Genomic DNA, 13,776 nt, shown 5'->3' with positions numbered 1-13,776 from the left:
GCTGGGCAAGGTGTATTGGGGGAGGGATTGCCCATGCTTCATTCCAATAAAAACCAGTAAGCATAAATGTATCCCTTTTATTTTGACGTGGGGCCGTTTAACTGGAGCTCCATAGGGGTCTTCCTGGCAAGAAAACACGGGCATCATTTCAGTTCTGTTTTGGTTCACTGCCAGTGGGGTGTGCACTTAGCAAGGATATGACACACAATCCTCTACTCTTTCCTTCTCCTCCTTCTTCCACAATCTTGGCTTCCTCACAGTAAGAGTTGAGGAGACAACCTCATCAGTTCTTTCCAGAGCATTGAACTTGGACTTTGTGAGTGCGCTGGGCAGTATTTTGTCATCTTGGCACAAGTCTGGTAAGAGGGGAACCTCAACTGAGAAAATGTCTTCATCAGATTGGCCTGTAGACAAGTCTGTGAGCGTATTTTCTTCATTAATCATTGATGTGGGAGGATCCAGCTCACTGTGGGCGGTGCCACCATGGGCAGGTGGTCCTGGGTTGTATTTAAGAAGGTGGGGAGGGGGCGTGCTGAGAAAGGCATGGGGAGGGAGCCAGGAAAGCGTATGACCGCTGCTTCAGTCCAGGCCTCCAGGTTCCTGCCCTGCTTGAGTTCCTGTCTTGGCTTCCCTCAGTGATGGACTGTGAGAGGGAAGTGTAAACAAGGAACCCTTTCCTCCCCAAGTTGCTTTTGGTCCTGGTCTCTCTCACAGCAATAGGAAACAAACTGGGTCAGTGGACATGACACATTTTTTTTATACCTGTTCTTCCCAGCTCATCCAACATTGAGGGTCTCATCAGGTAGTAGTGCCTCTTGAATAGCCGGCCTGGAGGCCAGTCCGTTGGTTTTGGGAAAACAATGGGCCACACTTGTTAGGCCAGAAGGTAGAGCTGCAGCTGCTCTTCCAGGATGCAGACTAGCACAGGTCTGAAGTAGGAGCAGCATTCGTCCCCTGGGCCATACAGACCCAAGTGCATGCACTCCACTAAGAATCATCACTTTTCACTCTACGAGGCACTTTAGCACAATATTAGACACCTAATTACGACTCTCCTTGAATCCTTTTCTCCATTAATGTCAATAATTCAGAGTCGGTCATTAAGAATAGGAGGGCAATGCATTATGTAGAACACATTACCTTGAAGCAAAAATTGGGGGATTAAAGAGGCTGCACTGCATGTGTGGGAGAAAAGATAATAAAATAGTGAAGTCATGTCTTCTGTCACAGAAAAAAGCTCTTAACTTTTAGGGCCTTTGTGAGACAGCAGCCAGGTCAGAGGCACCCCCATAGGATCATGCTGTCTCCAGGCCTGCACACTGCCTAAGGGGCAGACCTCATAGCACAGAGCAGAGGGCCACGCAGAGTAGCACACTCCTGCCCCAGCCTGAAGATGCTCAGGCAGACTACAGTCTTTGCCCACCACCCCAGCTCCTGGAGGGCAGAGTGTGGGTCCAGCATTGGGCAGGGAATGCCAGTGGTGTCAAACCTGGACGTGGCTTTCTTTGTCCCTTGCCCCAAGTCACCCAAGCTCACTGTACCCAGATGAACTAGCAAGAAGGAATGCCCTCAACCATTCGTAATAAGTTGATTTTGTTCCTATTTTCCCCTGTCCACATTTTTTTATTTGGTTTTCCACATATGAGACCAGGGTGTCTATAATCATGTGTTATTAGTAGTGCCCCAAATACAGACTACTGGTGGTGGTGGCGGGGTATGCTTCACAGGAGTCCGCCCTGAAGTCTTCCTTTAAGGCTCTTAATGATTCCACTGGAAATTGAATGCAAATACTCAGCAAATTACATAATGCTCGTGGGCTCAAGACATGAGATACATTCACTTGCAGTTCTAGATGTCAGAGGTCTGAAGTGGGTCACACTAGGAAGGGAGCCAAATGTCCCAGGGCCTCGGGACCCTGGAGGCTCAGGGAAAGCCCCGTTCCCTTGCCCCTGTTGGGTACCAGCTGTGCTCCTCGGCGCATGGTTCCAGCTCCTACCCTCCAGGCCAGCAATGTCGCATCTCCTGTCTCCAGAATAACCTCGGATAATGTCATCAGAATGATTATGGTACATTATGATTATTCATGATATAATGATTATGAAGGACCTTGCGGGGAAATCCCATTTTGCATCGTAAAATGTGTAAGGCCATTGTTTGCTCAACCACACCAGTCCTGGGGCCCTTGAAAATACTTCCCACATTGCCATGCACTGTTGGTTCTTGGGAAATGGCTGTGCTTGCTCCCTTAGCTTGACTCTTGAAACCATGGCAGCCTTTCATGGGAACCATCTGTCTTCTGCCCCACTTCTTGGGATGAACCAGAGGAGTGCTTTGACTTGGCTCTTGAATATCCAACTTCCCCCACACACACACACACACACACACACACACACACACACACAACACACCCCTTTGTGGTCATGTCTGCCTCTTGGGTTACGCTGTAAGCTTCTGCAGGTCAGGAGCATCACATCACTTCTGCTCCTGCACTGCCCAGTGGAGAGAGGAGACCTCGAAAGCTCCTCTTACATCTAGGCTTTCCTTCTTAGTCCCAGCATGGGCCCAGAGATGAACTAAGCTGAGAACAGGTTCTGGCAATTTCCCTTCTAGCTTCCTACCCCAAGTCAAGAACTCATACCCAGATTCTGCCGAATGGAAGCTAACATACGCTCTGTCTTGACCCGCTAAGTCGGGCAGCTCCTGCAAACTGTCGTCCACAGGTAAAGACTTCCTTTAGTCCTCTGGCTGCGGCCTGTTCTGAGAGTAACTGACTTCCTTAAAATGAACTCAGTTTATTTTATCTGCCCTTGCCTGAAAGGAGGAAATGCAGTAATATGATTCCAGGGCATAATATGATATGCACTCTCTCCAGAACCTAAGAACAGCACAACAATTTTTATTCACAAATGAGTTATTTTTCTCCAACTAAGCCTGACTCATGAAAGTAACCTTATAAAGCGGGGATGTTTGCTTTTTTTGGAATAGCATGACATTTATCTTTTCCCCACCAAATATGAAGATGGAGGGGACATTTAGCAGCAGAATGTTAGACCAGTGGGTCCCAGTGTGGTGAGGGGAGACTAGAAGCCCTCTGAGCTTTTGATAGTTTAACCTGTTTCTCACTTGCCCTCCTCCCCAGCCTGAAAACAGGGAAAGTCCCCAGCTGTGACCCTAAGACGGAAGGAGGGAGGCAGGGTTTAGCTAGCAATGGTGGAGAGGAGAAAGGAAGGAGTATTTTGCTGGAGCACGGGGCTTCCGTTCTCATGCGAGCATTGGGTGTCTTATCACTCCAGATCTTGTGTTGCCAATGAGTTTAAAGGGGGAGTTAGATTTGTAAACTCTGCTCGTAGGATAAATACCTGTCACTTACCTTCGAGTTCCTTGGCTTCTTTTTAAGACTCATACCTCACGTCTCAATGACTTATGCAATAATTCAGAGACAATGCAAAACAAGAGACCTGCCACTGGTTAGAGCCTAATAAGATTCTGCTCCAGATACAGAGGGAACCATCTCTGATCCATTAGGACGAAAATAACTTTGTGGTTGATGATGAACAGCTTTTACTGAAAATAAGGCCTGAATTGGTAGAGCTGCACTTAGAACATGTGCTTTTGACTTCTTGGTGCATATACAAGTGCTATATATAGCCATGACACGACCACATTGGTTTTGGCTTTCTGTGGTTTGTTGCCGATAGTCAATAGCAGAAATACTAAGTGGAAGTTTTCAGAAATAAATAATTGCCAAGTTTTAAATGACATGCTATCCTGATAGTGTGAAGCCTCATGCTAGCCCACTCTGTCCTGCCCGATGTGAATCACCCAAGGGTCTAGCACATCCACACTGTATATGCTACCCTCCTGCTAGTCACTTAGTAGCTATGCTAGTTATCAGGTCAACTGTCACAGTAATAGAGGGCTTGTGTTGAAGCAATTTTATTTATTAATGGCCCTAGAGTACAAAATGTTACTATAGAATGTTACAATTGTTCAATTTTATTAGTATTAGTTTTCGCTGTATCAGTCAGGGGTCATTAGTGGAGCCGAACCAATAGGATGTACGTATCATTTAAGTGGGGATTTATTAGATTGGCGTACACGGTTAGATGCAGGATAGTTCCACAGTAGCCACCTGCAGGATGGAAAGCCTGGGAAACTAGTTTTCCAGAACTTGAAAGCCTAAGAACAAAACATACCAATGCTGTGGTCCTAACCTGAGGCTGAAGGCCCAGAGGGTAACTGTACAAGTGCATGTTCAAGGCTGAACAAGCTAGTCCACAGATAACGGCCACAGCAAGAATGCCTGCTCAGGATGCTGAATGTACCAGAACACAGAGTACATGTATGGAATTACAAAAACCAAACTTACTATTAAAAATAGTCACTCAACTTCTTTCAGAATTTTAGATAAATTCTAAGTAAAGTGCCACACAGGTTAGGAGGAAGAGAAATCATCCAATGTATAAGTTTCCTCCACCTTCCATCTTTTTGTTCCATCCGCACCTCTAGCTTATGAGACCCATGCTCAGGGTGTGTCTTCTCTTCTCCGTTCCATTCAGCACATGCCAATTATTTCCAGAAACATTCTCATAGACACATCTAGAAGCATGCTTTACCAATACTCTTGGCATTCATTTCTTGATCCAGTAAAGTTGACAACTAAGATTAACCTATTAATCCATTACTGTGCCTAGTTTATTGACAATATCATAGGCATGCATTTATACAACAAATACCAAATATGGGGCTTCGTATCGTCTGTGTTTTCAGGCATCCATTAAGGGTCTTAGAACACACGCTGCTGTTCTGGCTAATCCTGGTTGCCAACTTGAATAAATCTGGAATTAACTAAAACGCAAGCAGTTGGGCATTACTACCGGTGAGGGACTTTTCTTGATCCGACTACTCAGGTGGAAAGGCCCACCCTAAGTCTGGGCCACACCTTCCGGTGGCAGCTCACCTAAAAGGACAAAGGAGAAGGAAGCTTGTACTTTGCCTGCTTGTCCTCACTCTCATCAGCAAGTTCATCCACCCTGATGTTGAGGCGTTCCTTCACTGGTGTTAGAACCTGGGGCTTTGGGGCTTTAACAGAGCAAAGACTGGCCTCCTCTGCCTCTGCCTCTGCCTCTGCCTCTGCCTGGATTAAAGATGTGCACCACCGTGCCTTTTAAAAGTCTCCAGAACAGGCTTTCCAACTTGCCGACACCTCCAGTTCCTGCACCCTCTCCTAGCAGCAGTGTGGAGAGGGCTGGAAGTCCATGGTGTGAACTGTTTAACCACCTGAGAAAAATGCATTGGATTATCCTAATTCACTCACCATGAGAAGCAAAGAACTTGGTGACTCCATACATAAAACTTGACAATTGGTAGAAAAAAAAACAAAAACAAAAACAAAAAACGATTCTGTCTAGCTGCTTTCAGTGTCCCTAGATAAATTAACAAAAGAAAAGAGTGAGCTCCATAAAATTAACCATTGCCTAGCATCTCAGGATATAGTAGCAAAGGGAAAGAATGAACTCTGTACTACAATTGCCCGGCTCCAGATATGCATAGTCTAAAGGTTTCTAAGTGTCCCTCGGAAAAGAATCTTTAGCAGCCACAGAGCTCAAGTTGTAGAAAGTCAAACCAAAGCCCTCATGATGAGACTGGCTGAATTACAACAAAAACTCCAATCCCAGCCTCAGAGGCCACTCACTAGTAAGGAACGGGATCCTGTAACTTGGGATAGAGATGTGGGAGGACCCTACTGAGTAGAGAACTTTGACCCCTAAGATTCTCAAGGGTTTATGTCACCCAAAGAAGTGCCATCGCATTCCCAGTGAGCTCTCTCTGCTGTGGATCAAGATGAAGCCCTGCATCAGCACCATGCCTGAAATCCTGCCTGCCCGCTGGGAAGCTCCCCAGCATGATGGCCATGGACTCTAACCCCCTGGAACCATGAACCTGAAATTAAGTACTTTCCTTTATAGATTGCCTTGGTCATGGTGCTTTGTCAGCAATAGAAAAGTAACTAAGACACCTACGCATAGCTACACATAGTTACATGGGTAAGTGCCTGGTTACAATACAGCAAAGGACTTACCCATGTGATTGGAAGCAAGAAGTACATTTTCCTTAAATTGTTTTATTTCAGACTGCCTTTTCCAAATGTCTCTTCTTGGAAAATAGCCCTGACTAGATTTATAGTCCATCAGTTGCTACTCAGGCAAAGGGTAAACTTGCCACCTTGATTTCTGCAGTATCATAGCTTGATTCTCTGGAGACTCTGGGTCTTTGACTGACCACACTTTGAAATAACTTTTCTCTATCACTGATCCTGATGATGCCTTCACTTTACTACTAAATGAACTACTTGTCCCGTCTTATCCCTCAGAACTTCCATGGTACCGCCCAGCAGCTAGAAAGAACTCAAAGTGTGGTCCCACGACCAGCAACAATGATATCAGCTGGAATTTGTTAAAATGCAAGTTCTCAGACCCCACCCCAGACTGACTGAGTTAATACTTGGTGGGTGGGCCCAGAACACAGGGTTTTAGTAAGCCCCTTTGGGGCATTCTGGTGAACACCCACGACTCTAGAATAAAGTCTGGGTAAGAGACCTCCTCTAACCTGGCCCCTGTCCAGCACTGTGACCTCAGCCCCAAGTCTACCCCCTGTTGATGTGCTGACTCTCAAGCTGGGCTGCTCCTGTGCACTGGATCACACTCTGCTCTGTCTGGAGCAGGTTTTCTGTCTCTTTCTTGTCTTTTAGTCTTTTAGTCTTTTCTGGCACTTTCCACATCTACCCTGAGCCATGCGTCCAAAAGGGTCTACCTTTAGGTACAGTCCCAGAGCATCATTACACCCAAGCTGTAAAGAGAGTCTCAGGAGATGTAATCCAGGGACAATGAGGTCACACTGTGCTAGCCTGGGCCTTAAATCCAGTGACTGCTGTCCTTCTAAAAGGGTCATGAGAAGCTACAGACAGAGGAAAGAACACCATTTAAAGACCGAGGCAGAGGTTGGAGTGATGCAGTTGCAAGCCAGGGATGCCAGGGAATGGGATCCATGACCTGGAGCCAGGAGGAAGCAAAGATGGATTCCACCTACTACCAACTACCTGGCTTTAGCCACCCAGTTGGTGGTCCTTTGCTATGGAACCTCAGCAAACTAGCGCACAGGCCCTCCTCGGCCACTGTCTCCCTGAGAAAGGTTCTCATCTACAGGATCTGGGTTGCAGGCACACACAAGGTCTGCCTTGGCCGCCTCTCCCTCATGCCCACACAGCAGGAGCAGGCTCGCTGTCATCCTTGTCCTGGAAGGGCTGCTGAGATCTGCTTTTCCAACTTCTGTGCTTGCAGTCTTGGGAGGATGGGCTCTGGGGATAGATCACAACTGACAGCTCTTGAGTGGGCAATTCTTTGTTCTGGGACAAGCTGCCTGTTTCTTCATTTATAAAATGGCATTAGTGGATTATCTACCTCAAGGCTTTGTGATATAAGTTCCTACACAGGATCCATGTGAAGTTAGGTGAGGCATAGAATGAGAGTGGTATATATGTAGAGATGGATGACAAGAACGATAGATAGATAGACAGATAGATAGATAGATAGATAGATAGATAGATAGACAAATGATAGATAGATAGATAGATAGATAGATAGATAGATAGATGATAGATAGATAGATAGATGGGCCTGGTTGGTTGTAATAGGTACAGACATAAATTCATTCCCTCCCAGTGGCTTGCAGGGTGCTTTTATACATAAGCACTAAATAAGCACATGGTATTGATTTGATAAGGATCTGAGAAGCATTTCTCTTACCAAAAAAGGAAGATCGGTATAGGGTGATGAATCTAGTTCTTTGAAGGCACCCCACTGTATGTTTTCTCAAACAGAATTTTAAAAGTAGCCCCCCGCCCCGCCCTCCCAAAGGACTGCAAGTCAAGCCCAACAAATCAAGGTGCTGAACAATTCCCAGCAGCCAGAAGGACAGTACAGCCAGGAAGGGCAGATACAACTCTTTTCACGGCCACTGGGGAGCAGGCACTAAGGGATCGACAAACTATATGCACAGAGTCCAGATTCAGTATAAACTCCACGCCACCAAAGGTCCAGTCTGTAAGGCATTATGTTCTAGGCTGAAGCATATAAACTCCCCTTTGATGCAGAATTAAAAAGAAGCCTGTGCTAACGAGCTACTAATTCTTTTGTGTTATAGTCACATGGCCACTTGCTTTGTTTGCCGTTTCTTGGCAAAGAACTTTTATTCTGGAACGCATGGGAATGATGCACTCTACCTCTGGCTCTGTTTAAGGAAGTGGCATGGGCCTCCTCATCTGTTTTGCAGATGGTCAGTTTGGGTGGCATGGGATGCCGGGCATTAGCCACTCAGATCTCCCCTGCAGTCTACTCCCTGTGGGGGGAGAGCTAGGGCTGGCTTGTCTCTGTACAGTGTTGGGTTTGGCTCTGTGAACTGAACGTTCTCACTTTACATCACAGATGCAGATGCATGGTGGGCCAGAGGGGGTCCGTTGATCATGAGGGGCCATCCCAGGACCTGGGAATTGGGGTAGACTCAAAACCTGGCATTGTGCTGACCACTTACCTGGATCTAGTCACTCTGACAATGAGAAAACTAATGAAAATGTTAACCTAAGCTATGGGGCGGGGCACCTGCACCATGTCACTTTGAGTTGGATTAATGTTTTTAAAGGCTTTTGTGTCTTTTTAAAGGTCTGTCTGCAAATTTGTTTTGGAAAGGGTAGGGGTGGTGTGCTGAAGAAGCAACTTTCTGGTTCAAAGTGCATAGTCACCTTTCCTTAGTGGTGAAGGAGAGAGAGAGGGGTCATTTTTATGCTTGTCCCCACATCCACACCCACCATCTACCACCCCACCACCCCCACCACCCCCACCCCCACCACTGGCAGCAATTTCCAAATGTAAGCTGCATATTCTACCTGTAACCATTTTTTTAGGAAGTTATATTGGTTTGTAAAAATCAAGGTTTTTAAGATTTGTCCATGTTGCTATATATATATATATATACCTACTTCGTTCCCTAGGATTGCCGTATAATACTCCACAAAGGCACCCTCACAGTAGCTGCTCACAAACACCCACGTACCACATCATGCCTCAATGAACACTCTCATGAGCCAGTGCCTCATCAACCTGCTCGCAGCTTCTTTGAGACATACGGAGCAAGGTTTCTAATTTGGAGAATGCCCACACAGATTTGGTTTGATTCATTGTGAAGAGTGCTGATAGCCAAGCTGTACCAGGCTAGCCTCCCACCAGCCAGGCGTGGCTGTTGTAACCCCAAGTCATGACCTGCAATCGATCCCATCCACCGTCCCATTGCTGGTACTCTAGGAGCTATGTAGTGGCGACTCAGTTTCCTTACTTTGCATTTCCTTCTGCAGAGTTCAAGCAGGCCTTCTGAGCTGCCTTAGCATCTTTAATGCATGGAGAGTATTATGAAGTACCAGCACTGGCCCAGTCTGCTGTCTGTCATTCTGCATGCATGAGCATCTCAAATGACCCTTGACAATCGCATGTTGTCTCAGTATAAAATGTGTTTTTGGTGTTGAATTATGGTCACTCATCAGTTAACAATGAAAATGTGTGCTAAGAAGTACACTGTGGCCATTTTTCCTTGTATGGACATCAGAGAGTGTCATCACACAAAGCTAGATGGTACTGTCACTCAGTGTGGCTCATGAGTGTGACTGAGAGACGCATGAAGATAAACTATGTGCAGCTGCTGCCAACCCAGAGCATCAGAGGGTTCTGCCACAAATTTTTCATTGTATAAGTAGAATATACTCTAAAATGATCAAATCATAGTGTAACAGGCATATAACCCAGAAACAGTCATTTATTATCAAGGGTCACACGTTATCTGTAATTTGATAGGCTACACTTTTGAGAATTTTTAATTTGAGTGTGTGTGTGTGTGTGTGTGTGTGTGTGTGTTTCCAAGTGCCCATGGAAACCAGAAGAGAGCATCAGATCCTCTGGAGCTGGGGTTACAGGTGTTGTGAGCCACCTGATATGGCTGCTAGGAACCGAACTCGAGTCCTCCGAAAGAACGGCCAGTGCTCTTAACCACTGAGCCATTTCTCAAGCCCCTGGGAACTGTATTTTTTCTACAACTGACACAGAGGCCATAATAATCTTGTAGAACCACATATATGTGGCCCGTGGTTGATCAACTCTCACTGTGCTTAACTTCTTTTTGTACCTGCTTTAAAAATTTAGATTTACTCCTTTATGTGAACGTGGATGTGTGCATGTCTGTGTACCACATGCATGCCTGATGCCCTCACAAGAGATTGCCAGAGCCCCTAGAACTGGAGTTAAAGGTAGCAGTGAACCACCATGTAGGTGCTGGGAACTGAACCTGGGTCCTTCTGTAAGGATGCTGGACCACATTCGTGGTCCCTGCCTTGGCTCAAGCCCCTCCCGCCTAGTGTCTACTCAGGAAGCCTCCTGCATTCTCTACATTCTGTTCCATCCTCTCCTTGCTGTGGGTATCCCTCTCTGCTCTCCCACCAGAGGCCTTCTTAAAGCCCCTCCCCCACGTCATGCGCACTGTAACCTTCAGGGCAGTCCTCTCCCACCTGGTCAGCCGCTTCAGGCGCTGACTCTAGCCTTTCTGTCCTCCAGTTCTCCTGGCTGCCCCTCGGCCCCTTCACCCTTCTCCTCACTCCCTATGAGATGACTCACCCACTCCCCTCCAGTTCCTCGTCCATCTTCAGAGTTGGACTCAGATGCCACCCCCAGATCCCTAGATCGGATCCTAGCCTTTCAAAGCTCAGAAGTCAACACTCTAATCCGATAATCACGTCTACGGTGGCACATGAGTGAGTTCTTTCTGCTCTAGGCTACCTGAGGGCAGACAATGGTATTGTTTTTGCCTGCTTTCCCCTCACCTAGCCCAGGGATGGGGGTAAGGCAGACACCCTGTGATCCTGGAGCCAGTGGTGCTGAATAGCAAAGTCAATCCACTCCAGATGAAAGTGGCCCGGCCTCGTGGGCCTTATCTCCCACGGGCCAGCAAAGCAGCTTGTGACTAGGCTAAGGAAGAGGGGGAGGCTTGGGGAGATTAGATAGGAGGGAGAGCCTTGATACCCGATAAAGAATGACTAAAAGGAACCAAAAGTCCTATCCTGGATGAAAAGTAGAAGCTTTCAGGGTGCCAAGTTAAAATAAGCAGATCCTGTCAGCAGAGAAAACAACCCTTCAGAGAGAGACTAGCTCCCTTTATGAAGGGAGCAGACAAAAGCATCTTGTCCCAAGTACTGCCATTTTGACTTCAGACTCCATTTTACTTATAGGGTGCAGTCGAGTTCAGGTTCCCAAGCCCTGGAGGAGCTGAGAGCTTTCCAGTGGCTGACCAACCTCCTCCTTAAACAATAGAAACAGTCTGTTACGCCCCTCAGTTCTCTAAGACATTATGGCTGTTCCTAACAACAGAAAGGACAGATGAATCTGATTGCTTGGACTGAAAGGCTTACATTCTGTGTCGGTTGACAATGACGGAACCCACAAGGAAAGTCCCTGGTCTTTGATTCCTGATGGGGAAATTTTTAATTGTAACTTGGCAACAAATGTTTGTGATTTTTGTGCTTATAAAGCCAGCTTCTGCCCCTGCTCAGGGCTGCCAGAAAAAGCAAGGCTCCTGAGTCCTTGTCCTTCAGCCCTGATCTATCAGTGACCTGCTTCTGTGGTGAATTATTAAAGTCTTTGGGACCCGTGAGTGTTATCTCTCTTCTCCGTGGTGCACGATGAGCTAGGTGTGACATTTGAAGCCTTGATGAACCTGGCTATGGTTTTCTCTTACCCCCTCCTGCTAAAGAATATTTTACTGGGACTTCACTTAGCTTCATGTGTTTCCAATGTAAATGTAACAATGTAATAATGTAATACTGTAGTATTACATTATTATAGTAGATAGTAATAATGTAAATACTATCTTAAGTCCCCTAGCGCCTTTAATCTTGGTGCTCCAAGATCCCTGTGAGTTTTAAATAGTGAGTTCCAGACTAGCCAAGGCTACAAGTGAGACCCCCATCTCGAGCAAACAACAACAAAAATAAATTAAATGTGCAGGATTATTTCAGAATAAGGAAGATTCTGAAGAATGCTTCTGTCTGGCAAATCAGCAGCCCTGACTTGTTATTGACGTGAAGGCTCATGTTCCTCTTGCCTCTTCTCTTTCTATATGTCATCCTGGAGGATCTTGTCCACTTCCACACTTCAATCACCTCTGCTAAGTCCTCCTGCACACCTCAGATGCTTCCCATCTGGCTTGGCTTCTTCCTCCTTCTCTTCTCTTAAAGGGCTTCCCCTCCATCTCTGCCCTCCCCCATCTGGAAACCCGAGGGAAGTTCTGGCTCCCACAGATACAACTGCACTCAGAAACTATGAAACCCTAGGGAACATGCTGGGCCCATGGCCAGATCCTCAAGGGCAGATGTGGAGGGCAGGGGCCCAGAGCCAGGGCAGTAAGCCATTAAAGGCCTAGAACCCGTGGTTAAGGAGCATTGCCTTCTGTGGGCTCTAACCATTCTCCCTGATATGCCAAGTCCTACCCTTTATGTCCATATTTTTGTCTGGCTAATAATGGCTCAAGAGTTAATTCAGGGGCTGGTGAGATGGATTAGTGGGTATAAGTGCTTGCCACTGTTAAGCCAACCGGGCAAGAATAAGGCCAGTACCACAATTTTTGAGCCCAATTTAAAGCAAGCTTTATTAAAGACTGGCCAAGACCATGGATACTGGCCAGATCCATACCTGGAATTCCCAGAGTATGGCTCCAAATTACATTAGGCAAGGGCTTATAAAGGCAAAACCCACAAGGCTACGTACTTCCTGCCTTCGTCCAATCAGAGGCAACTACACATCCTAACATACTTCTGCCCACATGTGATCAAGCACACATCCTGTGCAGTTGGTGCAACCAAGCTTGTTTACAAAAGTGAAAACACTTAACTTGTGTTTTACATGAACAACAGCCCCAGCATTCCAGGAAGTTATCTGTCTTTGGGCAAGCAGGGCTTACAGGTCAGAGGTGTTTTTGTTTCATAGATCTTTTAAGCACAGTAATTTAAAGTTGAAAAGTAACTTTAGCCATCACACCACCAGGCCTAAAGACCTGAGTTGGATCCCTGAGACCCACATGGTAGAAGGAGTTGCAAGTTGTCCCCTAACCCGAACACACACACACACACACACACACACACACACACACACACACACACACACACACACACCAAAGAAATGTAATTTAAAATTTAAAAAACAGTTATTTCAGGCTTCGCCTACTGCAGAAAACCTTCCTAAACTTAGGACCCACAAGGCTGCCCTCCGCCACATTGTCTGTGCTCAACTGCTTCCACACTGGAAGTAAGTTCTGAGAAAGCTGGCTAGGGAAGTCTATGTATCCTTTAGTTCCCAGTACCTGGTACAAGAAGTGGAAAAGAAGAATGGGTGGACAGAAAGACTTCTGGTAACACATTAAAAGTTTAAAATGACCCCTTGACAAACACCATTCCCTTCCAGAAACAGCCATACATTTTCCTATGTAAATATTTTCTACATAAATAACTGCCACTCACTCCTACCTCTTATCCAGTTGTTATAGTAGGAATGGATGAGATGTATGTATGTGTGTGTGTGTGTGTGTGTGTGTGGTGTGTGTGTTTGAACTCAGGACCTTTGGAAGAGCAGTCAGTGCTCTTAACCTCTGAGCCATCTCTCTACCCCCTATTTTGGTCTGTTTTAAAAA

The 13,776-nt window shown here is 46.2% G+C and overlaps 1 protein-coding gene across 1 annotated transcript in view; it reads left to right on the top strand.

Annotated features, from left to right (window-relative positions):
• Rarres1 (retinoic acid receptor responder 1) overlaps positions 1–13,776 on the top strand; it is a 32,398-nt gene that overhangs the window by 3,635 nt on the left and 14,987 nt on the right. The window lies entirely within an intron of this gene.

Source organism: Peromyscus leucopus, chromosome 6 (assembly GCF_004664715.2).
Source record: "Peromyscus leucopus breed LL Stock chromosome 6, UCI_PerLeu_2.1, whole genome shotgun sequence".
Classification (NCBI taxonomy): Eukaryota; Metazoa; Chordata; class Mammalia; order Rodentia; family Cricetidae; genus Peromyscus; species Peromyscus leucopus.
The sequence above is the reverse complement of the archived record's forward strand: the minus strand, read 5'-3'. Positions and strand labels throughout refer to the sequence as shown.